The sequence below is a fragment of the Cetorhinus maximus genome, chromosome 7, assembly GCF_964194155.1.
Source record: "Cetorhinus maximus chromosome 7, sCetMax3.hap1.1, whole genome shotgun sequence".
NCBI lineage: Eukaryota > Metazoa > Chordata > Chondrichthyes > Lamniformes > Cetorhinidae > Cetorhinus > Cetorhinus maximus.
In genome coordinates this window covers 106776792-106804076 of record NC_135885.1, presented here as the reverse complement: position 1 = coordinate 106804076, position 27285 = coordinate 106776792, and the positions used below count along the sequence as shown (strand labels likewise).

General features: G+C 44.6%; 1 long non-coding RNA gene across 1 annotated transcript in view; it reads left to right on the top strand.

Moving 5' to 3' along the window:
* Positions 1–802: 802 nt before the first annotated feature.
* The window catches only part of LOC144682970 (uncharacterized), a 34179-nt gene continuing 7696 nt past the window's right edge, over positions 803–27285 (top strand). The window contains exons 1-2 of the long non-coding RNA XR_013577143.1: positions 803–885; positions 1419–1484. This is a non-coding gene — a long non-coding RNA (uncharacterized LOC144682970). The remainder of the gene's footprint in view (positions 886–1418; positions 1485–27285) is intronic.

The following is a 27285-nucleotide window of genomic DNA, read 5'->3' as shown; positions in this document are numbered from 1 at the left end:
TTCCCTGACACTGTGTAGAATAAAATCTGTCTATCTATATTAAAATCTCGCTCTCATTTTATATGGATTAACACCCACAATGCACTTTTTATTTGTTTTATAAACCTAATTTTCTGCTGGAAGTGGACCAAAATTATACCCATTTATTGAGAGTTAAGTGGAACAATTGATGTAATCCTGACTGACTGAAGATTCAGGAACCTGCTGCTCGTTTTGCTTCACAATTTTGATTTTGCTACTGTTGGCATGCCTGTGTTTTTATTTGTTTAATTTGATTTAAAAATTTTACAAATCCAAGCATATCTTTGTAATTTGAATAATTCCACATTATACTGATTTTCCAGAGGGAGTTAATCATATATGAAATGAAGCAATTGTTTTGACTATGAGATATATTTGCAGGTACATATTTCTTTCCTGATTTAATTCCCTCAAGAAATTGCAGCACACCATTTTTACAAATAGACCCAGATTAAAAATAGAGATCTGAGGAACCCAACTAACAGATAACATCAATCTAATTTGGAAAGGGTGACTAGAACTCTATCCACCAGCAGTTGCCAGTATCTGTAAGTGGGAAAACTGAATCACACAATTACGTACAGAATTCTCCAACCATTTATTCAGTTAGCTCGTCCACACACTCAAATCTAAATGAAAAATTGGAAAATATTCTGAAACTCATATTTACGTTTGTTGCTATTTTATTTTACTAATTTTTTTCTGAAACTATTCAGATGACAACAATATACTGACAGGTTCAGTATGTAGAAACACATTTTTGCTTTAATGAAGCTTCGCATGATGGGAGCATGTGAAAATGAAAGTCACTAATCCCAGAGGACCATAGGCTACTCTCTCATTGGAGAAAGACAACTGATGATGGTAAATTTAACCTGAGGGCCACCACACCTCAGGCAAGGGCAAGGTTCAGAAGGCAGGGCCTTCATGGGTGACCTCAGCCAGTACAGGAATTGAACCCCCACTGTCAGCATCTTTCACCAGCTGTCCAGCCAACTGAGCTAACCAGGACTTCAGGTACACAATTTTTCCTTGGGATTTGGCTCTTGTCCTTCTTGTTGGTAAAGCTCTTGGGGATTCAGGTGGTATCAAATAGACCATATTGAATTACAGGGAACGCTGTAAATTATCTGATTGAGACTGCATCCACAGTGGGCAAGTGTTGGACAGGGTAGTGATTGAATCCAGTGATGGGCACTGATCAAGGAAGGTGCCCTGTAGATTAAGATTTCAAAAATCTGAAACCTGGCTCCAACCAACTTTGAAAGCGTCTACTTCCAGTTTCTATGATCTTGGAGTGGATGACTGATGTTCTCAAATGGTAAGCCAGTTATTTAAGTTTGCTAAGGGGGCTGTATGCCTCAAATGTTAATTGATGTTTGAATTTATGTTTGCAGGTTAGTTTTACTCGGCTGCTAAAACTCAACAGCTGAAGGGAGGTGAAGAATGGCTGAACGCAGCAGGTAAATAAATGCCTTGCCAGCACTGGGCGAGGAGAAGCAGAAGTGTTTCCCTCCTCGAAACCCAGCCTCTTAAGGAAACTGCTTCTCTCCCCTCAATTCAAAGCTGCTCTGAACCCTGCAATCTCTTCCCTCAAGAATTCATGCCCCCCATGAACTTGCTTCCCACCGAAAAATACCTCCCTGTAAACTCTTTCCCCTAAGAGCAATTCCCTGTGATTTCTCCCCATGTAATCTCTTTCTCTGTGATCACTTACATTGTAACGTCTTGCCGCAAGATCTCTTTGCTCCTGATTTCTTCTCCATGATCTCATCTACTGTGATCTCTTCCACTGTGATTTCTTGACACACGATCTCTACCCCATGATCTGCACTCTACAATCTCTTTCCAAGATCTCTCCTCAACAAAATCCTGCCCCATGATCTCTTCCCTGTGATCTCTTCCTCACAATCTCCTCCTCCTGGAACCTCCTCTAATGATTTCTTCCCTGCAATCCGTTTTCCATGATTTCTCCCTCTCTTCCTCACAATTTCTTCCCCAACAACCTCTTCCCCACAAGCTCTTCCTTTGCAATTCCTTCCCCACAATTTATTCCTGTTATCATTTCCCCTGTCATTTCTTCCCCAAAGGTTGCTCCACCCTGATCTGTTCCCTATGTGACCTTGGTTCCTATGATCTTTTATGTGGATCGCTTCCCTAATATTTCTTCCCCTGTGACCTTAATGCTCCATCATTTCCCTGTGACATCTTCCTCGAGGACACTCACAGGTTGCCCCACAGTCTTTTCCCCATGATCTCTTCCCCTGCAACTACTTCCCCTGCAATCTCTTCCCCATGAACTCTCCTTCATGACCTCATCCCCCACAATCACTGCCCCATGATCTCTTTCACTGCAATCTCTTCCCCGTGATATCTTCCCTGTGATCTTTCTCCCTGTAATCTCTTCCCTGTGATCTCTTCCCCTGCAAACTTTTCCCTGTGATCTCTTCCCCGTGGTTTCTACCCCTGTAATATCTTCCCTGTGATATCTTCCCCTGCAATCTCTTCCCAATGATCTATTTCCCTGTAATATCTTAGTTGTGATCTCTTCCCCTGCAATCACTTCCCTGTGATCTCTTTCCCTGCAATCTCTTCCCCATGATCTCTTCCCTGTGATCTCTTCCCCAAGATCTCTTTCCCTGCAATCTCCTGCCTGTGATCTCTTCCACTGTAATATTTTCCCTGTGATCTCTTCCCCATTATCTCTACCCCTGTAATATCTTCCCTGTGATTGCTTTCCTTGCAATCTCTTCCCTGTGATATCTTTCCCATGGTATCTTCCCCTGCAATTACTTCCACGTGATCTCTTCCCTGTGATCTCTTCCTCTTCAATCTCTTCCTTATGTTCTCTTCCCCATGATTTTATCCCTCTGATCTTTCCCCTTGAAATCTCTTCCTTGTGATCTCTTCACCTGCAATCTTTTCCATGTGATCTCCTCCACATGATCTCTTTCCCTGTAGTCTCTTCCCTGTGATCTCTTCCCTGTTATTGCTTGCCTTGCAATATCTTCCCCATGATGTCTTCCCTGTGATCTTCTCCCCTGTAATCTCTGCCCTGTGATCACTTTTCCTGTAATTTCTTCCCTGTGATCTCTTCCCTGTGATCTCTTCTCTGTGATCTATTTCCCTGCAATCTCTTCCCTGTGATCTCTTGACCACACTCTCTTCCCCATGATCTCTTCCCCATGATCTCTTCCCCATGATCTCTTCCCCATGATCTCTTCCCCATGATCTATTTCCCATGATGTCTTCCCCAAGATCTCTTTCCCTGTAGTCTCTTTCCCTGTAGTCTCTTTCCCTGTAGTCTCTTTCCCTGTAGTCTCTTCCCCGTGATCTCTTCCCCGTGATCTCTTCCCCGTGATCTCTTCCCCGTGATCTCTTCCCCGTGATCTCTTCCCCGTGATCTCTTTCCCTGCAATCTCTTCCCCTGCAATATCTTCCCCATGAACTCTTCCCAATGATCTCTTCCCCATGATGTTTTCCCCATGCTCCCTTTCCCGTATTCTCTTCCCCCCAGTCCTGGACTCACCCACAAGAGGAAACATCCTTTTGACATCCACCTTGTAAAAGCCGTTCAGGATCTTGTATACTTCAACATGATCACCCCTCACTCTTCTAAACTCCACTGGTAACAAGCCCAGTCTGTCCAATCTTTCCTCATAAGACAACCCACTCATTCCAGGTATCAATCTAGTAAATCTCCGTTGAACCACTTCCAATGCATTTACATTCTTCCTTAAATAAGGAGACCAAAGCTGTACACAGTATTCAAGGTGCGGTCTCAACAATGCCCTGTATAACTGAAACATAACATCCTTACTTTTATATGCAATCCCTGTTATAATAAAGGATAGCATTCCATTAGCCTTCTTAATTACTTGCTGTACCTGCATACTTCTTGTGTCTCATGTACCAGAGCACCTAGATCCCTCTACACCTCAGAATTATGCAGCTGTTCTCCATTTAAGTAATACTCTGCTTTTTTATTCTTCCTACCAAAGTGCATAACTTCACATTTTCCTACATTAAACTCCATTTACCAGATCTTTGCCCACTCACTTAACCTATCTATATCCATCTGCAACATCCTCATGTCCTCTTCACAATATACTTTCCTACCTATCTTTGTGTCATCTTCAAATTTAGCTACCATGTCTGATGTAAATTGAGCATTGATGTAAATCGTAAAAGGTTGAGGCCACAGTACAGACTCCTGTGGGACTCCACTTGTCACATGCTGCCAATCAGAAAAAGGCCCATTTTTGCATACTCTCTGCTTGTTGCCAGCCAGCCAATCTTCTATCTATGCTAATATGTTACCCCCTACACCATGCGTTTTTATTTTCTGTAATAATCTTTGATGTGGCACCTTATCAAATGCCTTCTGGAAATCCAAGTACAGTACATCTACAGGCTCCCGTTTATCCACTGTGCACGTTACTCCTTCAAAAAACTCCAATACATTGGTTAAACATGATTTTCCCTTCTCAAAACATTGCTGACTCTTCCCGATTGCTTGAGCTCTTCTAAGTGTCAAGCTATAACCTCCTTAATGATCAATTTTAATAATCCCCCATGACAGACGTCAAGCTAACTGGCCTATTGTTTCCTGTTTTCTGCGTTCCTCCCTTCTTGAATAGAGGGGTTATATTTGGTACTTTCCAATCTCTTCCCCATGATATCTTTCCCTGCAATCTCTTCACTGTAGTCTCTCCCCCTGCAACCATTTCCCTGTGCTCTCTTCCCCATGATCTCTTCCCTTGCAATCTCCTCCAGTTATCTCTTCGCCATGACCTCTTTCCCTCCAATCTCTTCCCTGAGATCTCTTCCCCATGATCTCTTCCCCATGATCTCTTCCACGTGGTCTGTTCCCCATGATCTCTTCTCCATGATCTCTTCTCCATGATCTCTTCCCCATGATCTCTTCACCGTGATCCCTTCCTCTGCAACCTCTTCTCCACGATCTCTTCCCCATGATCTCTTCCCCATGATCGCTCCCCTCTAATCTCTTCCCTGTGAGCTCTTCCCAGTGACCTCTTCCTGTGCAATCCTTTCCCAATGATCTCTTCCCCATGCTCTCTTTCCCTGCAATCTCTTCCCAGTGACCCCTTCCCTGTGATCTATTCCCATCCAATCTTTTCCCTGTGATCACTTCCCCATGATTTCTTCCCCTGCAATCCCTTCCCCTGGATCTCTTCTTCAGGATCATTTCCCTGTGATCTCTTGCCCATGATCTCTTGCCCATGGTCTCTTCCCCGTGATCTCTTCCCCGTGATCTCTTCCCCGTGATCTCTTCCCCGTGATCTCTTCCCCGTGAGCTCTTCTAAATAATCTTCTCCTCATGATCCCTTTCCCAGCAATCTCGCCCCCCGTGATCTGTTTCATATGATGTCTTCCCCTGTCATCTCTACCCCATAATCTCTTGCCAATAATCGGTTCCCTGTGATCTTTTCCCCATGATCTCTTCCTCACGATCTCTTCCCCTGCAATCTCTTCTCCAGAATCTCTTCTGTGTGATCTCACCCCATGATCTCTTCCCCATGATGTCTTTCCCTGCAATCTCCTCCCTCTGATCTCTTCCCCTGCTATCTATTCCATCTATTCCCTCTGATCTCTTTCCCTGCATTTGCTTCCCCATGGTCTCTTTCCCAGCAATCTCTTCCCTGTGATCTCTTCCCCTGCAATCTCTTCCCCATAACATCTTTCCCTGTAATCTCCTTACAGTGATCACTTCCCCTGCAATCTCATCTCTGTGATCTCTTCCCTGTTATCTCTTTCCCTGCAATCTCTTCCCCTTAATCTCTTCCCCATGACCTCTTTCCCATGATCTCTTCACCTTCAATCTTTTCCCCTTGATCTCTTTTCTTGCAATCTCTTCACTGTGATCCCTTTCCTTGCCATCTCTACCCCATGATCTATTCTCCATGACCTCTACCCTCCAACCTCCTCCCCATGATCTCTTCCCCATGATCTGTTTCCCTGCAATTGTTTCCCTGTGATCTCTTCCCCTACAATCATTTCCCAGTGATCTCTTGACCATGATCCCTTCCCCATGATCTCTTTTCCTGCAATCTCTTCTGTGCAATCTCTTCCCCTGCCATCTCTACCCCAGAATCCCTTCCCCATAATTTCTTCCCTGTGATCTCTTCCCCATGATCTCCTCCCCATGATCTCCTCCCCATGATCTCTTTCCCTGCAATCTCTTCCCTGACATCTCTTCCCTGTGATCTCTTCCCTGTGATCTCTTCCCTGTGATCTCTTCCCTGTGATCTCTTCCCTGTGATCTCTTCCCTGTGATTTCTTCCCTGTGATCTCTTCCCTGTGATCTCTTCCATGTGATCTCTTGTCCATGATCTCTTGTCCATGATCTCTTGTCCATGATCTCCTCCCCATGATCCTTTTCCCTGCAATCTTGCCCCTCGTGAGCTTCATTCCTGCAATTTCTTCCATGTGATCGCATTACCTGCATTCTCTTCCCCATGATAACTTTCCCAGCATTCTCTTTCCCACAATCCCTTTCTCTGCAATATCTTCCCTGTGATCTCTTCCTCTTCAATCTCTTCCCCATGACTGGTTTGCCTGCAATCCCCTTACTGTGATCGCTTCCCTTGCAATCTCTTCCCCATGATCTCTTGACCATGATCTCATCACAATGACCTGTTCACCTGCAATCTCTTCACCTTGATCTCTTTTACTGCAATCTCTTCCAGGTGAACTCTTTCCCTCCAATCTCTTCCCCATGATCTCTTCTCCATGATCTGTTTCCCTGCAATCTCTTCCCTGTGATCTCTTCTCCTGCAAGCTCTTTCTTGTGATCTCTTCTCTGTGATCTATTTTCCAGAAATATCTTTCCCTGAAATCTCTTCCCTTTGGTCTCTTTCCCCCACAATCTCTTCCCTGTGATCTCCTTTCCTGCAATCTCTTTCCTGTGATCTCTTTCCTAGTAACCTCCACCCCATGATCTCTTTCCCTGCAATTCCTTTCCTGTGATCTCTCGTCTGCAATCTCTTCCCCTTGATTGCTTTTCCTGCAATCTCTTCTCTGTGATCTCTTTCCCTGCCATCTCTACCCCTTGATTTTTTCTCCAGGATCTCTACCCTCCAACCTCTTCCCCGTGATCTCTTCCCCATGATCTCATCGCCATGATTTCTTCACCTGCAATCTCTTCCCCTTGATCTCTTTTCCTGCAATCTCTTCCCTGTGTTCTGTTCCCCATGATCTGTTTCCCTGCAATTGTTTTCAGGAATCTCTTTCCCTGCAATCTCTTCCCTTTGGTCCCTTTCCCCCACAATCTCTTCCCTGTGATCTCTTTCCCTGCAATCTCATCCCCATGACCTCTTTTCCTGCAATCTCCTCCATGTGATCATTTTTCCTGCAATGTCTTCCCCATGTTGCCTTTACCTGCAACCTCTTCCCCATGATCTCACTGCCATGATCTCTCCACCGGCATCTTCTGTTTGATCTCTTTTCTTGTTATCTCTTCCCTGTGTTCTCTTTCCCTGCAATCTTTACCCATGATCTCTTCCCCAGGACCTCTACCCTCCAATCTCTTCCTCAGGACCTCTACCCTCCAATCTCTTCCCCAGGATCTCTACCCTCCAATCTCTTCCTTGTGATCTCTTCCCTATGATCTTTTTCCCTGCAATCGTTTCCCTGTGATCTCTTCCACTGCAATCATTCCCATGTGATCTCCTCCCTTTGATCTCTTCTCCATTACCTCTTTCCCTGCAATATAGGTTCACTAGGCTGATACTGGAGATGGCAGGAGTGTTGAATGAGGAGAGATTGGTTCGACTGGGCCTGTATGCACTAGAGTTTAGAAGAATGAGAGGGGATCTGATTGAAATGTATAAAATTCTAACAGGGCTAGACAGACTGGATGCAGGGAGGATATTTCCCCTGGTTGGGGAGTCTAGAACCAGGGGCCACAGTCTCAGGATACAGGGCAGGCCCTTTAGGACTGAGATAAGGAAACATTCCTTCACTCAGAGGGTGGTCAGCCAGTGGAATTCTTTACCATAGAAGACACTGGTGGCTGGGTCACTGAGTACATTCAAGAAGGGAATTGATACATTTTTGGATATTAAGGGCATCAATGGGTATGGAGAGAAAGCGGGAATATGATGTTGAGACAGAGGATCAGCCATGGTCATATTGAATGGCGGAGCAGGCTTGAAGGGCTGAATGGCCCACTCCTGCTCTCTGTAGTTTCTATGTCTTCCCCATTGTCTCTTTCCCTCCAATCTCTTCCCTGTGATTTAAATGGGGGAACTAAATGTAATATCTCCAAATTTGTAGATGACACAAAGCTGGGTGGGAATTTGAGCTGTGAGGAGGATGCAGAGATGCTTCAGTATGATTTGGACAAGCTGAGTGAGTGGGCAAATGCATGGCAGATGCAGTATAATGTGGATAAATGTGAGGTTATCCATTTTGGTAGCAAAAACAGAAAGGCAGATTGTTATCTGAATGGCTATAAATTGAGAGAGGGGAATGTGCAACGAGACCTGGGTGTCCTTGTACACCAGTCGCTGAAGGTAAGCATGCAGGTGCAACAGGCAGTAAAGAAGGCAAATGGTATGTTGGCCTTCATAGCCAGAGGATTCGAGTACAGGAACAGAGATGTCTTGCTGCAATTATACAGGGCCTTGGTGAGACCACACCTGGAATATTGTGTGCAGTTTTGGTCTCCTTATCTGAGGAAGGATGTTCTTGCTATAGAGGGGGTACAGCGAAGGTTTACCCGACTGATTTCTGGGCTGGTGGGACTGACATATGAGGAGAGATTGAGTCAATTAGGATTATATTTGCTGGAGTTCAGAAGAATGAGGGGGGATTTGATAGAAACCTATAAAATTCTAACAGGACTAGACAGGGTAGATGCAGGAAGAATGTTCCTGATGGTGGGAGAGTCCAGAACCAGGGGTCACAGTCTGAGGATATGGGGTAGACCACTTAAGACTGAAATGAGGAGAAATTTCTTCACTCAGAGAGCGGTGAGCCTGTGGAATTCATTACCACAGAAAGTAGTTGAGACCAAAACATTGTATGTTTTCAAGAAGGAGTTAGATATAGCTCTTGGGGCGAAAGGGATCAAAGGATCAAAATGGGAAGCAAGCAGGAGCAGGCTATTGATCATCCATGATCATAATGAATGACGGAGCAGGCTCGAAGGGCCGAATGGCCTACTCCTGCTCCTGGTTTCTATGTTTCAACGTGATATATTTCCCTGCAATCTCTTCCTCGTGATCCCTTTCCCTGCAATCTCTCCCCTGTCTTCTCTGCCCCTGCAACCTCTTCCATGTGATGTCTTTCTTGCGTTCGATTGCTTATGATCTCTTTCTCCGCACTTTCTCTGATCACTTCCCTTGCAATCTCTTCCCCATGATCCCTTTGTCTGCAATCTCCTTACTATGATCACTTTCCATGCAATCTCATCCCAATGATCACCTTCACTGCAATCTCTGCCCTGTGTTCTCTTTCTCTGCAATCCTGTCCCCATGATCTCTTTCCCTGCAATTTCTTCTGTGCAATCTCTCCTTCTGTAATCTCTTCCCCTGATCTCTTTCCCTCCAATTACTTCCCTGTGATCCCGGTCCCAGCAACCTTCTCCCCATGATCGCTTTCTCTGAATTCATACCACAGTGTTCTCTGTCCCTGCAATCTTTTCCATGTGATCTCTTTCCCGTCATCCTCATCTCAGTGATATCTTCCTCTGTATCTCTTCCCTCTCACCTCTTCCCTTTGATCTCTTTCCCCCGCAATCTCTTCTCCATGATCCCTTCTCCGGAAATCTCTTCCACATGATCTCTTTACTTGCAATCTCCTTACTGTGATCACTGCCCAGCAATCTCTTCCCCATGCTCTCTTCCCCTGCAATCTCTTCACTGTGATCTCTTCCCTGGAATCTCTTCCCCATGATCTCTTCCCCATGATCTCTTCCCCATGATCTCTTCCCCATGATCTCTTCCCCATGATCTCTTCCCCGTGATCTCTTCCCTGTGATCTCTTCCCTGTGATCTCTTGCCCATGGGCTCTTCTGCAAGATTTCTTCCCAGTGATCTCTTGCCCATGATCTCTTGCCCATGATCTCTTCCATAAGATATCTTCCCAGTGATCTCTTCCCCATGATCTCTTCCCTGGAATCACATCCCCATTATCTCTTCCCCACTATCTTTTACCCGTGATCTCTTCCCCATGAACTCTTGCCCATGATGTGACCCCCATGATCTCCTCACCTGCAATATCTTCCCCTTGGTCTCTTTTCCTGCAATCTGTTTCCTGAGATACCTTGCCATGCAATCTCTTTCTCATGGTCTCTTCCACAGGATCTCTATCCCCCAATCTCTTCCCCGTAATCTCTTCACCCTGATCTGTTACCTTGCAATTGTTTCCCTGTGATCTCTTCTCCTGCAATCATTTCCATGTGATCAGTTCACACTGATCTCTTCCCCATGATCTCTTTCCCTACAAACTCTTGCATGTGATCTCTTCCCCTGCCATCTCTTCCCCATGATCTCTTCCCCATTATCTCTTCCATTGGGAAATTGTTGGAATCCATTATTAAGGAAGTAGTAATGGGGCATTTGGAAAGTCAAAATGCAATCCATCAGAGTCAGCATGGTTTTATGAAGAGTAAATCATGTTTGACTAATTTGCTAGAGTTCCTTGAAGATGTGACAAGCAAAGTGGATAATGGGGATCCTGTAGATGTAGTATATCTGGGCTTTCAGAAGGCCTTTGATAAGGTGCCGTACAAAATATTAATACACAAGATAAGATCACATGGAGTTAGGGGTAATATACTAGCTTGGATAGAGGATTGGCTAACCAACAGAAAGCAGGGAGTCAGGATAAATGTGTCTTTTTCTGGATGGTAAGCTATAACTAGTGGGGTTCCACAGGGTTCAGTCCTTTGACCCCAACTATTTACAATCTATATTAGTGACTTGGATTCAGGGATAGAAGGTACGATAGCTAAATTTGCAGATGACACCAAAATAGGTGGGAAAGTAAGTTGCAATGAAGGAATAAGAAATTTACAAATGGATATGGACAGGTTAGGTGAATGGGCCAAAATTTGGCAGATGGAGTTTAACATGGATAAGTGTGAGGTTATCCATTTTGGTCGAAGAATAAAAAGGCGACCTATTGCTTAAATGGAGAGAAATTTCAGAATGCTTCAGTGCAGAGGGATCTGAGTGTCCTTCTGCATGAATCGCTGAAAGCTAGTATGCAGGTAGAGCAGGTGATAAGGAAGGCAAATGGAATTTTGGCATTTATTGCTAAAAGAATAGAGTATAAAAATAGGGAAGTGTTGTTGCAACTGTACAAGGCATTGGTGAAACAGCACCTGGAGTACTGTGCACAGTTTTGGCCCCCTTACTTGAGGAAGGATGGAGTTGCACTGTAGGCAGTTCAGAGGAGGTTCACTAAATTGATTCCAGATATGCGGGGCTTGTCTTATGAGGAGAGATTGAGCAGTTTAGGCCTATACTCACTAGAGTCTAGAAGGATGAGAGGAGATCTAATTGAGATATATAAGATGCTAAAGGGGATAGACAAAGTAGATGTGGAGCAGATGTTTCCTCTTCTGGGGCATTCTAGAACGAGAGGCCATAGCTTTATGCTAAGGGGTGGTAGGTTTAAATCAGAGATGAGGAGGAATTACTTTTCTCAAAGGGTCGTGAATCTGTGGAATTCACTACCTCAGAGTGCAGTGGATGCCGGGAGGCTGAATAAGTTTAAGAAGGAGATAGACAGAATTTTAATTAGTAATGGATTGAAAGGTTATGGGGAGAGGGTGGGAAATTGGAGTTGAGGCCGAAATGAGATCAGCCATGATCGTAATGAATGGCGGGGCAGGTTCGAAGGGCTGAATTGCCGACTCCTGCTCCTAGTTCTTATGTTCTTATGTTCCCCATGAGCTCTTCCCCATGACCTCTTTCCCATGATCTCTTTCCCTGCAATCTCTTTCCTGTCATTCTCTTCCCCTGTAATCCCTTCCCAAGGATCTCTTCTCCATGATCTCTTTCCCTGCAATCTCCTCTCCATGATCTCTTCCCCTACAATCTCTTCCCTGTCACCACTTCCCCTGGAATCTCTTCCCCAAGATCTTTTGCCCATGATCTCTTGCCCATGTTCTCTTCCTCGTCATCACTTTCCCATTATCTCCTCCCCATGATCTCTTCCCCGTGAACTCTTGCTCCTGATGTCACCCCAATGATCTCTTTACCTGTAATCTCTTCCCTGAGATCTCTTGCCCTGCCATATCTTTCCCATGATCTCTTCCCTAGGATTTCTACCATCCAATCACTTCCCCGTGATCTCTTCCCATGATCTGTTTCCAATGCAATTGTTTCCCTGTGATCTCTTCCCTTGCAATCTCTTCCCTGAGATCTGATCTCCATGATCTCCTCCCTGTGATCTCTTCTGTGTGATCTCTTCCCCTACCATCTCAACCCTATGAACTGTGCCGCATAATCTCTTCCCAATGATCTCTTTCCCATGAGCTCTTCCCCAGATTTCTCTTTCCCTGCAATCTCTTCCCTGTGATCTCTTCCCCTGCAATCTGTTACCCAGGCTCTCTTCTCCATGATCCCTTCCCTGTGATATCCTGCCCAGGATCTCTTCATCATGATCCCCTCCACATGAGCTCTTCCCCTGAAACCTCTTCTCCTTGATCTCTTTTCCTGCACTCTCTTCCCCATGATCTCTTTTCTTGCTATCTCTTCCTTAAGATCTTTCCCTGCAAGCTCTTCCCAGTGATCTCTTCCCTGTGATCTCTTTGCCAGCAATATAATTCCCTGCAATATCTTCCCTTTGACCTCTTTCCCCCACAATCCCTTCCCTGTGATCTCTTTTCCTGCAATCTCCTCCCCATGATCTCTTTCCCTACAATCTCATCACCATGATCTCTTTCCCTGCTATTTATTTTGTGTGATCTCTCTTTCTGTAATCTCTTAGCCATGATCTCTTTCCCTCCAATCCCTTCCCTGCTATCTCTGTCCCTGCAATCTCCTCCCGATGATCACTTTCCTGAATTCTCACCACAGTGATCTCCATCCATGCAATCTCTTCTCTGTGATCTCTTCCCTGTCATCTCTTCCATATGATCTTTCCCCTATGATCACTTTTGCAGCAACCTCTTTCCCTGAAATCTCTTCCCTGTGATCTCTTGCCAATGATCGCTTCCCCATGATCACTTCCCCATGATCTCTTTCCCTGCAATCTCTTTCCTGTCATCTCTTCCTCTGTAATCTCTTCCCCCAGATCTCTTCTCCATGATCTCTTGCCCTTGATCATTCACTGCAATCTCTCCCCTGTGTTGTCTTTCCCTGCAATCTTGTCCTGATGATTGCTTTCCCTGCAAATTTTTCTATGTGATCTCTCTTTCTGTAATCTCTTCTCCCTCATCTCTTTGCCTCCAATTACTTCCCTGTGATCTCTGTCCCAGCAACCTTCTCCCCATGATCGCTTTCTCTGAATTTATACCGCAGTGATCTCCATCCCTGCAATCTCTTCCCCGAGATCTCTTCCCAATGACCTCTTCCCCTGCGATCCCTTCCCCTTGATCTCTTTTCCTGCAATCTCATCACCATGATCTCTCCCTGTGATCTCTTTTCCTGCAATGACTTTCCCATGTTCACTTTCCCTGTAATCTCGTCCCCATGATCTCTTTCCTGGCAATCTTGTCCCCATGATATCTTTACCTGCAATTTCTTCCATTTAATCTCTCTTGCTGTAATCTCTCCCCATGATTTATTTCCCTCCAATCTCCTCCCTGTGACCTCTTTCCTTGCAATCTCACCTCTGTGATATCTGTCCCTGCAATCTCTTCCCTGTGATCTCTTCCCATGCAATCTCATACCTGTGATCTCTTCCCCATGATCTTTTCTTTATGATCTCTTCTCCATGATCTCTTCCAATGTAATCCCTTCCCCTTGATCTTTTTGCTTCAATCTCTTCCCTGTGATATCTCCGTGATCTCTTTTCCTATAATCTCTTCCCCATGATCACTTTCCCTCCAATCTCTTCCCTGTGATCTCTTTTTTCTGCAATCTCCTTCTCAAGATGTCTTTCCCTGCTATCTTGTCCCCATGATCTGTTTCCCTGCAATTTCTTCCATGTGATCTCTCCCCCATGATCTCTTTCCTTCCCATCACTTTCATGTGATCTCTTTCCCTACATTCTCTTCCCCATGATATATTTCCCTGTGTTTTCTTATCCATGATCCCTTTGCCTACCATCTCCCTAACATGATCTCTTCCCCTGCAATCTCTTCCCCGTGATCTCTTCCCTATGATCTCTTGCTCATGATCTCTTCCCCATGACCTATTTCCTGTGAACTCTTCCCCTGCAATCTCTTTCCCGTGATATCTTTCCCATGGTCTCATCCCCATGATCTCTTTCACTGCAATCCCTGCCCTGTGTACTCTCTCCCTGCAATCTTGTCCCCATGATCTCCTTCCCTGCAATTTCTTCTATGTGTAATCTCCTTTTGTAATCTCTTCCCCCTGATCTCTTTCCCTCCAATTACTTCACTGTTTTCTCTCTCACTGCAATCTCCTTCCCATGAATGCTTTCCTGAATTCTCACCACAGTGATCTCCATCCCTGCAATCTCTTCCCTGTCATCTCATCCATGTGATCTCTTCCCAGTGATCACTTTTCCGGCAACCTCTTTCCCTGAAATCTCTTCCCTGTGATCTCTTCCTATGCAATCACATCCCTGGGATCTCTTCCCAATGATCTCTTCCCCTGCCATCTCTACCCCATGATCTGTTACCCATAATCGCTTCCCCATGATCTCTTCTCCATGATCTCTTCCCCTTGATCTCTTTTCCTGAAATGCCTTCCCCATGATCACTTTCCCTGCAATCTCTTCCCTGTGATCTCTTTCCCTGCAATCTGCTCCCCATGCTCTCTTTCCTGGAAATCTTGTCCCCATGATCTCTGTACCTGCAATTTCTTCCATTTGATCTCTCTTCCTGTATTCTCTCCCCCATGATCTATTTCCTGCCAATCTCTTCCCTGTGACCTCTTTCCCTGCAAACTCACCCCCGTGATCTCCGTCCTTGCAATCCCCTCCTTGTGATCTCTTCCAGCGCAATCCCGTATCTGTGATCTCTTCCCCATGATCTCTTCCCATGATCTCATCCACTGTGATCCCTTCCCCTTGATCTTTTTGCTTCAATCTCTTCCCTGTGATCTCTCCATGTGATCTCTTTCCTTGCAATCTCCTCCCTAAGATCTTTTTCCCTGGTATCTTGTCCCCATGATCTCTTTCCCTGCAATTGCTTCCATGTGATCTCTCTTCCTGTAATCTCTCCCCAATGATCTCTTTCCTTCCAATCACTTCCATGTGATCTCTTTCTCTGCATTCTCTTCCCCATGATATATTTCCCTGCATTTTCTTATCCATGATCCCTTTGCCTACCATCTCCTTAACAAGATCTCTTCCCCTGCAATCTCATCCCTGTGATCTCTTCTCTATGGTCTCTTTCCCATGACCTCTTCCCCATGATCTCTGCCCCATGAACTGTTCCCCATGACCTCTTCCCCGTGAACTGTTCCCCATGACCTCTACCCCGTGAGCGCTTCCCCATGATCTCTTTTCCTACAATCACTTCAACGTGACCTCTTCCCTGACATCTCTTCCCCTGCTTTCTCTTCTCCAGGATCTCTTCTCTATGATCTCTTCCCTGTGATCTCTTGCCTATGACCTCTTCCCCATGATATCTTCTCCCGATCTCTTTCCCATGATCTCTTTTCCTGCAATCTTTTCCCTGTGATCACTCCCCCTGAAATCTCTTTCCCATGATCTCTTCCCTATGATCTCTTCCCCTGCAATCTCTGCTCCATGATCTCTTCCCCATGATCTCTTCCCTGTGATCTCTTCTAAATAATCTCCTCCCCATGATCTCCTTCCTGAATCTCATCCCCATGATCTCCTCTCCTGCAATTTCTTCTATGTGATCTCTTTCCCAGCATTCTCTTCCCTGTGATATCTGTCTCTGCAATATCTTACCTGTGATATCTTCCCCTTCACTCTCTTCCCCATGATCTCTTTTCCTGCAATCTCCTTACCGTGATTGCTTCCCCTGCAATCTCTTCCCCGTGGTCTCTTCCCCTCCAAGCTCTTTCCCATGATCTCTTCCCTGTGATCCCTTTTCCAGCAATCTCTTTCCCTGCAATCTCTTCCATTTGATCTCCTTCCTCCGCAATCTGTTCCCTGTGATCACTTTCCCTGCAATCTCGTCCGCATGATCTATTTTCCTGCAATCTCTTCCATGTGATCACTTTTCCTGCAATCTCTTCCCCATGATTTCTTTCCCTGCAATCTCTTTCCTGTGATCTCTTCCCCAGCAATCTCATTCCCATGATCTCTTCCCCATGATCTCTTGCCCATGATCACATCCCCATGATCTCTTCACCTGCAATCTCTTCTCCTTGATCTCTTTTCCTTCCATCTCAACCCCTTGATCTTTCCCCAGGATTTCTACCCTCCAATCTCTTGCCAGTGATCTCTTCTCCATGATCTGTTTCCCTGTGATCTCTTCCCCTGTATTCATTTCCATGTGATCACTTCCCCATGATCTCTTTCCCTGAAATCTCTTCCCTGTGATCTATTTTCCTGTGATCTCCTGCCTATGATCTCTTCCACATGACCTCTTCCTTTTGATCTCTTTCCCCTGTGATCTATTTTACTGCAATCTCTTCCCCTTGATCTCTTTTTCGGCAAACTCGTTCCCTGCAATCTTTTCCTCATGATCTATTTCCCCGTAATCTCTTCTACCTGGTCTCTTTCCCTGCAATCTTTCCCCATTAACTCGTTCACTGCAATCTTCACCCTCTGATCTCTTCCCAATAATCCCTTCCCCATGATCTCTTTCCCTGCAATATCTCCCTTGTAATCTCTTCAACATGCTGCCTCACCCTGGGATCTCTTCCCCAACATTTCTTCACCATGATCTCTTCCCTATGATCACTCCCCCTGCGATCCCTTCCCTTTGATCTCTTTTGCTACAATCTCCTCCCCTGCAATCACTTCCCTGTGACCTCTTTCTCTGAAATCTCTTTCCCATTATCTCTTTCCTTGCAACCTTGTCCTCATGATCTCTTTCCCTGCAATCTCACCCCCATGATCATCATCCCTGCAATCTCTGTGATCTGTTCCACATGATCTTTTCCCCATGATCTCTTGTGCATGATCTCTTCCCAATCATATTGTCCCCATGATCTCTTCCCCATGATCTCATCGCCATGATATCTTCACATGCAATCTCTTCCCCTTGATCTCTTTTCTTGAAAACTCTTCCCTGTGACCTCTTCCCCTGCAATCGCTTTCCCATGATCTCTTCCATATGATCTCTTCCCCTGCCATCTCTGCCCCTTGATTTCTTTCCTGTGAACTTTTCCCCCGCAATCTCTTGCCTGGGACCTCATCTCCATGATCTCTTCCCTGTGAGCTCTTCCATGTGACCTCTTCCCCTGCCATCTCTACCACATGATCTGTTCCCCATTATCGCTTCCCCATGATCTCTTGCCCATGATCTCTTCCCAGTGATCCCTTCCCCGTGACCTCTTCAACATGATCTCACCCCATGGTCTCTTCCCCTGCAATGTCTTCTCCTTGATCTCTTTTCCTGATATCTCTTCCCTGTTATCTCTTCCCAGTGATCTCTTCCCCATGATCTCTTGCCCGGCAATCTCTTCTCCTGAAATTCCTTCCCCATGATCACTTCTCTTTGATTTTTCCCCCTGAAATCTCTTACCTGTGATCTCTTCCCCATGATCTCATCCACATGATCTCTTCTCCAGCAAACTCTTACCCATGATTTCTTTCCCTGCAATCTCTTCCCTCTGACCTCTTCCCCTGCAGTCAATTCCCTGTGATATCTTGCCCATGATCTAATCCCCATGATCTCTTTTCCTGCAATCTCCTCATGATTACTTTCCTGCAATCTCTTCTTTGTTACCTCATACCCTGCAATATCTTCCCCATGATCACTTGCCTGTGATCTCTTTTTTAGCAATCTCGTTCCTATGATCTCTTCCCCATGATCTCCTTCCCTGAAATCTCTTCCCTAGGATCTCTTTCCCTGCAATCTCTTTGCCATGATCTCTTTTCCAGCAATCTCTTCCCTGTGATCTTTTCCCCTGCAATGTCTTCCCTGTGATCTCTTCCATTGCAATCCTTTCCTTGTGATCTCCTTCCCATGATCTCTACCTCATGATCGGTCCCCTTTGATCTCTTCCACTGCAATCCCTTCCCCATGATCTCTTTCTCTTCCATCTCTTCCCTGCAATTTCTTCTCTGTGCTCTCTCTTCCTGTAATCTCTTCCCCATGATCTCTTTCCCTCCAATCTCTTCCCCATGATCTCTTTCCCTGCAATCTCTTCCCCATGATTTCTTTCCCTGCAATCTCTTCCCAGTGATGTCCTGCCCAATGATTTTTTCCATGCAAAATCTTTCCCAACAAACTCTGTACCTGTGAACACTTACCCCATGAATTCTTCCATTCAAACTTTTGCTCAATACGATCCCTTCCCCATTATGATTTATTCCCCACAATCTCCTTTCTGCAACCTCTTCCCCACATAATCTCCTCCTCCTATAACCTCTTCTCCAACAATCTCTTATCCTACGTTTGCTTGTCCATGATCTATTCTCACTTGATCTCTTCTCCGCTGTATTTTGCCCTGCAATTTGCTCCCCTGTGATCTCCCTGAGTGACCTCTTTGCGATCTCTTCCCCTACAAACTTACATCATTTCCCCCATGGTCTCTTCTTCTGTGATTTTAATGCAATATCATTTCCCTGCTATAACTTCCCCGTGATCTCTTCCCATGATCTTTTATCCGTAATCTTTCCCCCACAATCTCTTCCTCTGGGATCTCTTTCCCTGGGATTTCTCCTGCCTCCTGGAATGTAAAACAGGTGGCAGAGGATCAGCCACTGGTTACACACCCTTCCCAATTTTATTAACATCAGTGGGAATCAGGTATTGTGTATAATGGGCAGTTGATTCACTACAACCCCTTTACACCCTCACCCCAGCTGAAGGTTTTCCCCATAGTATCAGAGATTCCTAAACATTTGTACGATTGTAAATCTAATAGACATTAATATGTATGTGAAGATGCATATACCTGTACCAGTTTATTGAATGCAGCTGTCAGCCATAAAGTTCAAATTCTTTAAAGTACAGCTGTGAAGTTAATTGCAAATCACCAAGCAACCAGCACATATTTGTACTGACAGTTGTATTTCGTTTTCGCAATCAGCTTTCGTAAGCATGGTTCTTACTGTAGATTTTGAGCTAAATGGATTTATGGATTGCCATTGATGCCCAGGAGGCTAAACTCTGTATCTATTGTTCAGTTCAGATAAATGTCCACGGGTGTGAATCTACCTTAATGTAGTTTTCTTAAACACAGTAAATGTTTAGAGCTATCAGGCTTGAAAATTTAAAGAAACCAGCAGTGTGTAATAAATCTCAAAGGTAGTCAGTGCAGAAGAGATCAATATAGCCTTTCAGCATAAGAAAACGAAGAACTATGAAGGATTTAAGCTCCCACACAGATCAAATGACCTCTGATCTCAGAAGGTATTGCTGTACCCTGCGCTGAGGTGCGGCAGAATGGCTAATGAGCAAGACGTAGTATTCTGGTTTAATCTGACATATCTACAATGATGTAATTGAAACCTGGTGAGTTCTGCATTCAAACACTTCAAACCATTCTGTTTCAAAGTCGCATCAACAGGTACATATGACTAATGATTTTAAGTTATTTTATGTGACATATTTGAAAATAAACTATTGAAATATATAAGTGGTCGATACTCAAATAATAAATCACTTTAGAAAGAAAATTACAGGCACTAAACCAAATAGCACTTATGTGTATACAACATTTAAGCAATTGACTACAGCAAGTAATAATTGCAAATATCACATTACCCCAATAGGATATATTTGGAAATGAATTAATTATGTATTCGTTGTATGACTGCTCTGGGAAGCATAGAGACATTCCCAAATGACAGCCATTATGTCAATAGCATTGGTAATTAGTCTGCCTTATGTAACATGTCACCTTTCATTGTTCTGCCTTATATTGTTACCATATTTCCATTTGCAGCATATGACTTTCAGCTCTGTTTAACATAAACTGTTGATTCAATTGAAATTTCTGAGGGCAAATTGAAAATGCGAATGAGGCTCGTTCAGCATAATTGCCAAAGTCTTTCTGATGTGCATTAACAGAGTCTGGTGTGCATTGTGTGGTCTCTTTGTATTGTCAATCGTTATCTCCTGCTCAAATGGCTTTTGAACTCTCATTATTCTTCAAAGTGTCTTCATGTGCACAGACAGACATGTAGACTAACAGCAAACATCAGCACAGCAATTCACAGTCCAGGCATTGAGCTGAACTCCCTTACTCTAATCCATCCCATTCATATTAACTTTCCCCATCAATATTAAATATCTGGTCGGACCTCATTTGTATCGAATAGAAGTGACCATATTCTTCCAACTTTGTGCCATTCAATAAAATCCAGTATGGCTTGCAGCAAAATAACCAATCACACAACAAAATGGATGCCTGCAGTGTGGAGGGCAGTGAATGTAAGCTCTGTTACTGCAGGTTTGTCTTGGGATTTCTTAGTTTCTTACTCTAGAAAAGATCTTGCTGGAGGCAAGGGTCTTTCATTCAAAATACCTTTATTTACATCACTAACTATCTTTACATCTTCCGCACATACTCAATAGACATTATTAGACATAACCCTTTACTCCCCCATGTACACATGGGGGATACACATCCTCCTACACCTTACCCCGAAGTCTCTGTTTTGAAAGTCTCCATGGTGGTTTCACCAGTTTTCTGAAATGAGTGCGGAGTTCCTTCTGATGTAGTTGGGAATCTGTTTGCTCTGAAGTCAGTTCCTGTGGGTTGTCATCTTTGGTTCCCCTCATTTGTGGTTCTGTAGCTTAGATGTTCTCCTGAGGATCAGGTTATGCAGCCCAACCTGTTAATTATTTTCTGTCCATTGAAATCAGGGCCGTTCTGTTTGTTTGAATGATGCCTGATTGTGTCTTGATTAGATACAATCTTGGTTGCTGTAGCTTCTCTATTGCAGTGCCTTCCTGCTGCTGGTCTCTAATCTAAACCATCTCTCCCCTTTTGAGAGTGGGGAGGTTGTGAGCCCTGTGTCTCTGGTTAAAATTACGGGCTTAACTAGCTCTGTAAGTTTCTTCCCTTTATCTAGCCTGACCATGGTCTTCCACTGTGACATTTGGTATCAGCGTGTGGGGAAGGAAAGGAAGTTGGGTTCTTAGCCTGCGGCCCATCAGAAGCTCACATGGGGTAAAACCATTCTGTGACAGTGTAGAGTGATAACTGAGCAGAGCAAGCTTCAAGTCGTCATTCTTCCTCAGTAGGTCTTTTACGTAATCCTCTCTCAACTTCAATTCAATGAACGACATGACACTAGGAAGTTCTGAGGAACAAAGGGACCTTGGCGTGTGTGTCTAGATCTCTAAAGGCAGAGGGGCATGTTAGTGGGGTGGTGAAAAAGGCATATGGGACACTTGCCTTTATCAATCGAGGCATAGATTACAAAAGCAGGGAGGTCATGTTGGAGTTGTATGGAACCTTGGTGAGGCCACAGCTGGAGTACTGTGTGCAGATCTGGTCGCCACATTATAGGAAGGATGTGATTGCACTGGAGGGGGTGCAGAGGAGATTCACCAGGATGTTGCCTGGGATGAAACATTTAAGTTATGAAGAGAAGTTGGATAGACTTGGGTTGTTTTCGTTGGAGCAGAGAAGACTGAGGGGCGACCTGATCGAGGTGTACAAAATTATGAGGGGCATGGACAGGGTGGATAAGGAGCAGCTGTTCCCCTTAGTTGAAGGGTCAGTCACAAGGGGGCATAAGTTCAAGGTGAGGGGCAGGAGGTTTAGGGGGGATGTGAGGAAAAACTTTTTTACCCAGAGGGTGGTGACGGTCTGGAATGCGCTGCCTGGAAAGGTGGTGGAGGCGGGTTGCCTCACATCCTTTAAAAAGTACCTGGATGAGCACTTGGCACGTCATAACATTCAAGGCTATGGGCCAAGTGCTGGTAAATGGTATTAGGTCAGTAGGTCAAGTGTTTCTCACATGTCGGTGCAGACTTGATGGGCCGAAGGGCCTCTTCTGCACCGTGTGATTCTGTGATTCTCCATTAGACTGAGGGTACTTTGGTGAATTTGTGATGTTGCGTAGAATTGGAAACACTTACTAGTGAATAGTGATCCATTGTTAGAAATAACAACATCCAGGGTGCTGTGTGTGGAGAAGTTCCTCTTAGAGGAGGTAATAATGGCTTCAGAGGTGCAGCCATATAGCTTTTGCACCTCTATCCAGCAGGACTAATATTCTACTACTATGAGAAATACCTTCCTTTTGAATTCAAACAAGGCTGTGCCAAGTATTCCCAAGACCTGGATAGGAAGGAGGGCAGAAGCGGCTCTTTCTGTTCCTGGCTGTGAATCGTGCAGGTGACGCAGTTTGAGACCATGTCTTTGATAGAACGTGAAATATCTGACCACATACAAACTTTTGTGTCCTGGATTGACACTTGGCAATACCAAAATGTCCTTGGTGAATCTTCTGGAGGACTTCCAGGCAGAGAGCTCATGCTACCACCTCATGCTATCATTCATCATATACCTGGAGGTTGTCTATGATGCTAATGTGGTGACAGGGTTCAAAGTATTGCTTCAAGACTGGTTTGCTTGGAATGTACTGTGGCCATCTGTCCAGACAACATGTGCAAAATTGGATGCACTCTTCACCTTGCTTTTGAGCCTCACAAAATACTTGCAACTACTGTTTTGTGGCTGGCAAATATTAAATAGTTAAGGTCGTGAAGGCTTCAACTTCCTCAATGAAGGTTTTATCTTCCTGTAATGGGTAATTGGTGGGTATCTGTGATGTTGGCTGTAGTCTGGTATTTACCCTATACATAATTCACCATTGCATCATTTCGCATGAGTCTTAATCTGAATCGCGTGGTCCTAGGTGGTATCTTCACAATTCTTTTTGTGTTCGACAAGGTTTCCAATTGCTTATGGTTATAGTCCCTGGGTGTAAGCACAGAATTTCTCAAATGTCCAGGTAGCTGCAAGGGCTTTTTTCTCTATGACAGCATGGCGCTGTTCAGTCTCAGTTAATGACCTGGATCCATAATGGACAGGTCTTCTTGTCCGATCACTTTGGACTTGGAATAGCACTCCTCCCAGTCCTATTACAGCAGATGCATCTACCGCTACAATCATTGGAAGTTCAGGTTTGTGGTCGGCTAGGACACCTGAGGATGTTCACATCACTTTGATTTGTTCAAATCACTGCTGCTGATGCTCAATCCAGCACCATGTCTGGTCTTGTTGCAAGAGTTGTCTTGGGGGTTCATTTATCTGGGCTAAGTGAGGAAGGAATTTACCTAGTTGTTGACCATACTCATAAACCTTTGTAGTTTGGTGATATTCTTGGGCAATGGGAATTCCTTTACAGTTTCATCTTCTGTGGGTCCGTAGTAATTCCAGTTGCCTGTATAATATGACCCAGGAACTTTATTGTGCACCTAGAAAATCACATTTGTCATTGAGTGTCAAGCCATCACCTTGCAGCCTTCGTAATACTTCTCTGGCCTGTTTGACATGTTCTTCCTTCATTGAGCCATGGATCAAAACATCGCCCATGTGGCATATGACACCATCTATGCCCTCTAGTGTGTTGGATATCGTCCATTGGAACATTTCAGGGATGGACGTGATACCAAACTGCAGACGGTTGAAACAGTACTGACCAAAGGGCAGAATGAAAGTGAGGCCCAACTGAAACTGTCCTTGGAGACATTAGACATTAGGAAGATTGGAATAGGTACTGGACACCAGCTGTTGGACCTCACCAGATTGTAAATTCATTCTTTGTTGCAACAAGGAAATGTTCTTCAGACCTGGAAGACCTGCTTTTACTCAGCAGCCAGGATGCATCTGAGCTCTTGTCCGTTGCCATTAGATTTTCTCTCCTGTTTCTGAGTGCTTGCCTCTGACAGAGAGCTAGCAGGCTCCATGCTAATCAGCTGAACCCACAAATAAATTCATATTACACTACAACATTTTCTTCATTACAATAATGACTGCAGTTCAAAAAGTGCTCAGCTGGCTGTAAAGCACTTTGTAATGCCCCCATTGTGAAAGATACTATGTAAATACAAATTATTTCATTCATTTATTCAGATGGGTTCATGTGCAGCACACTTTGTGGAATCTGACTCTGCTGGAGTAAAGGCAGTTGAGAGAGAAGAAACACAGGCTAGGAGAGAGGGGTTAGCAAGCAGAAGTTTAAGCAGAAAGACCCTATTTTAAACGGGTAGGCAATTGGTTAGGAGTTCGGAGACAGAGTAGAGATAATGGGGATATATTCCATTTGGTAGCTGTGACTAATGGTTTCTTCAGTGATCCGTATGCGGTTCTCAGCCTTTCACTGTATTTTGATGAGGGAATAGACAGCCTTGTATCTGTGTCTATTTATAGCATTAGGTGGCTGAGCAAATAGTGTAGGCGGGAGTAGAAAGTTGAAAAGGCACATTGGTAAATTGAATAGATAGCACTGTAGCAGATGATGTTCAGGGAGGGAAAGTGTGGGAACATCCACTTTGATCTTTAAAAAAGATAGATCAATGCATTTTCTGAGTGGAGAGAAGATAGGAACCATGGAGGAGCAGAGATATATAACAGCCCATGTACAGAAATCACTAAAAACTAAAGGTTGTGTGGTGGTACAGATCACTCAGTGGCAACATGCACTTTTACATGCATGTTGTAGTCTGGAGCTATGGATAGTGATGGTAGAGGCTGCAACTTTTTTTTCACCATATGGCTGACCAGGAATCTCTCACGCTCTTACCATCTGCCATTGGCATGTTGAAAGAATTTGCAGGTTGATAATCAACCTGTTTGGCTGTGTTATGAACACACCTTCCTTGGCCATCAAACCTAGGGCTTCTGGCTCAGAGGCAGTAATGCTGCCCACTGCGCCTCAAGACCTCCAATGGCTATGTACAAAACATAATTTATAAGGCTAGTGCAATGTGAACTTTTATCCAAGGGGACTGTAATACAAATTGATGGAAGTCATGCTACAATTATATAAATCTTTGATGAGACCCCAGCTGCATTCTTGTGTCCAGCTCTGGGCATTATCGTCCTTGGGAAGGTGGGGTAAGAGCAGCGCAGACTCACCAGAATTATACCAGGGCTATAGTTTTGGTGCTACAGGTGCTGTTTTGATACCAATATGACATCTCTGCTATGCACACATACTTATGGCAGTGCCATTTTGGTGAGGTTTTTACCGAGTGTTAGGAGCATGTCCCAGAGTATGCAGAGTAAGCAGATGTCAGTCAGTGTGCAATGCTGAATTGACACTGGTGCTACCGTTTGTGGTGTACTGCTCCAGCTAACACCTTCCTTTAAATACGCCTAGCTAAACATGCATTCAGCAGCAATCAGGGCCTTCCACCAATGCTATGTAAAGGAACAATCATCTGTTTTCAGCTTAGTTGCGGATTTATATCTACTGGTTCTGCCTGAGTCTGTAGAAGTGCTGTGAGTTTTCTAATGATACTTAAAGCTGATGAAGTCGGCAGGGAGTGGTGCTGTACCTGGAGAAGTCCTTGGTTCTGATTTCAAGGGTTCGGATCGGACTACTTGCTCCCAGTCATGGATGCTGTAGTTACCAACCCCCTTGGCTTTCAGCACAAAAGGCATATTGAGCAGAGGCAACACCGAAAAGGTCAGACTACTTGCAGAGGTAAGAAGATGGGGAGGAGAAGGGTCTTTTCATGAGGCCTTTTCTATATACGGTCTTCAAGAAGCATTTCTTTGACCTCAAACTAAGCCACGAACAGTATGTGCAACATCTCCATTTTATGAAGGAGGTTCTCAAGGTATCTGTCACCTCTCTAATGCAGTGAGTGGTTAGGATCTGTAATGCACTGCCTGTAAGTGTGGTGAAGACAGACACAAACGTGGCTCTCAAAAGGGAATTGGATAGTTATCTGAATAAGGAAAACTAGCAGAGTTTCAGGGCTATGGGGAAAAGGCACAAGAGTGGAATGGGGTGAATTTCTCTTGCAGAGAGCCAGCACAGAGATGATGGGCTAAATAACCTCCTCCTGTGCTGTAACCATTCTATGATTCTATCATTCTTGCAGGCAGACCTGCAATCTTCGAGCAAATGAGAATTTTAAAAATTATTCTTTCATGGGATATGGATGTCGTTTCTAGCCCAGGATTTGTTGTCCATCCCTGATTGTCCTTGAGAAGGTGGTGGTGAACCACCTTCTTGAACTGCTGCAATCCATGTGGTGTAGGTATACCCACAGTGCTGTTAGGAAAGGAGTTCCAGTATTTTGACCCAGCAACAGTGGAGGAACGGTGATATAGTTTTAAGTCAGGATGGTGTGTAGCTGGAGGGGAACTTGCAAGTGGTGATATTCCCATGCATCTGCTGCCCTTGTCCTTCTAGTTGGTAGAGACTGTGGGATTGGAAGGTGTTTTTAAAAAAATTCATTCATGGGATGTGGGCTTCACTGGTAGGGACAGCATTTATTGCCCATCCCTAGTTGCCCTTGAGAAGGCGATGGTGAGCTGCCTTCTTGAACCACTGTAGTCCATCTATCTGCTGCCCTTGTTCTTCTAGATGGTAGTGGTCGTGGGTTTGGAAGATGCTGTCTAAGGAGCCTTGGTGAATTCCTTCAGTGGATCTTGTAGATGGTACACACTGCTGCAACTGTACATTGGTGGTGGAGGGAGTGAATGTTTATGGATGTGGTGCCAATCAAGCAGGCTGCTTTGTCTTGGATGGTGTCAAGTTTCTTGAGTGTTGTGGGAGCTGCACTCATCCAGGCAAGTGGGGAGTATTCCATCACACTCCTGACTTGTGCCCTGTAGATGACGGACAGGCTTTGAGGAGTCAGGAGGTGAGTTATTTGTCGCAGGTTTCCTAGCTTCTGACCTGCTCTTGTAGCCACAGTATTTATATGGCTAGTCCAGTTCAGTTTCTGGTCAATGGTAACCCCCAGGATGTAGATAGTGGGGGATTCAGTAATGGTAGTGCCATTGAACATCAAGGGGCGATGGTTAGATTCTCTCTTGTTGGCGATAATCATTGCCTGGCACTTGTGTGGTGTGAATGTTACTT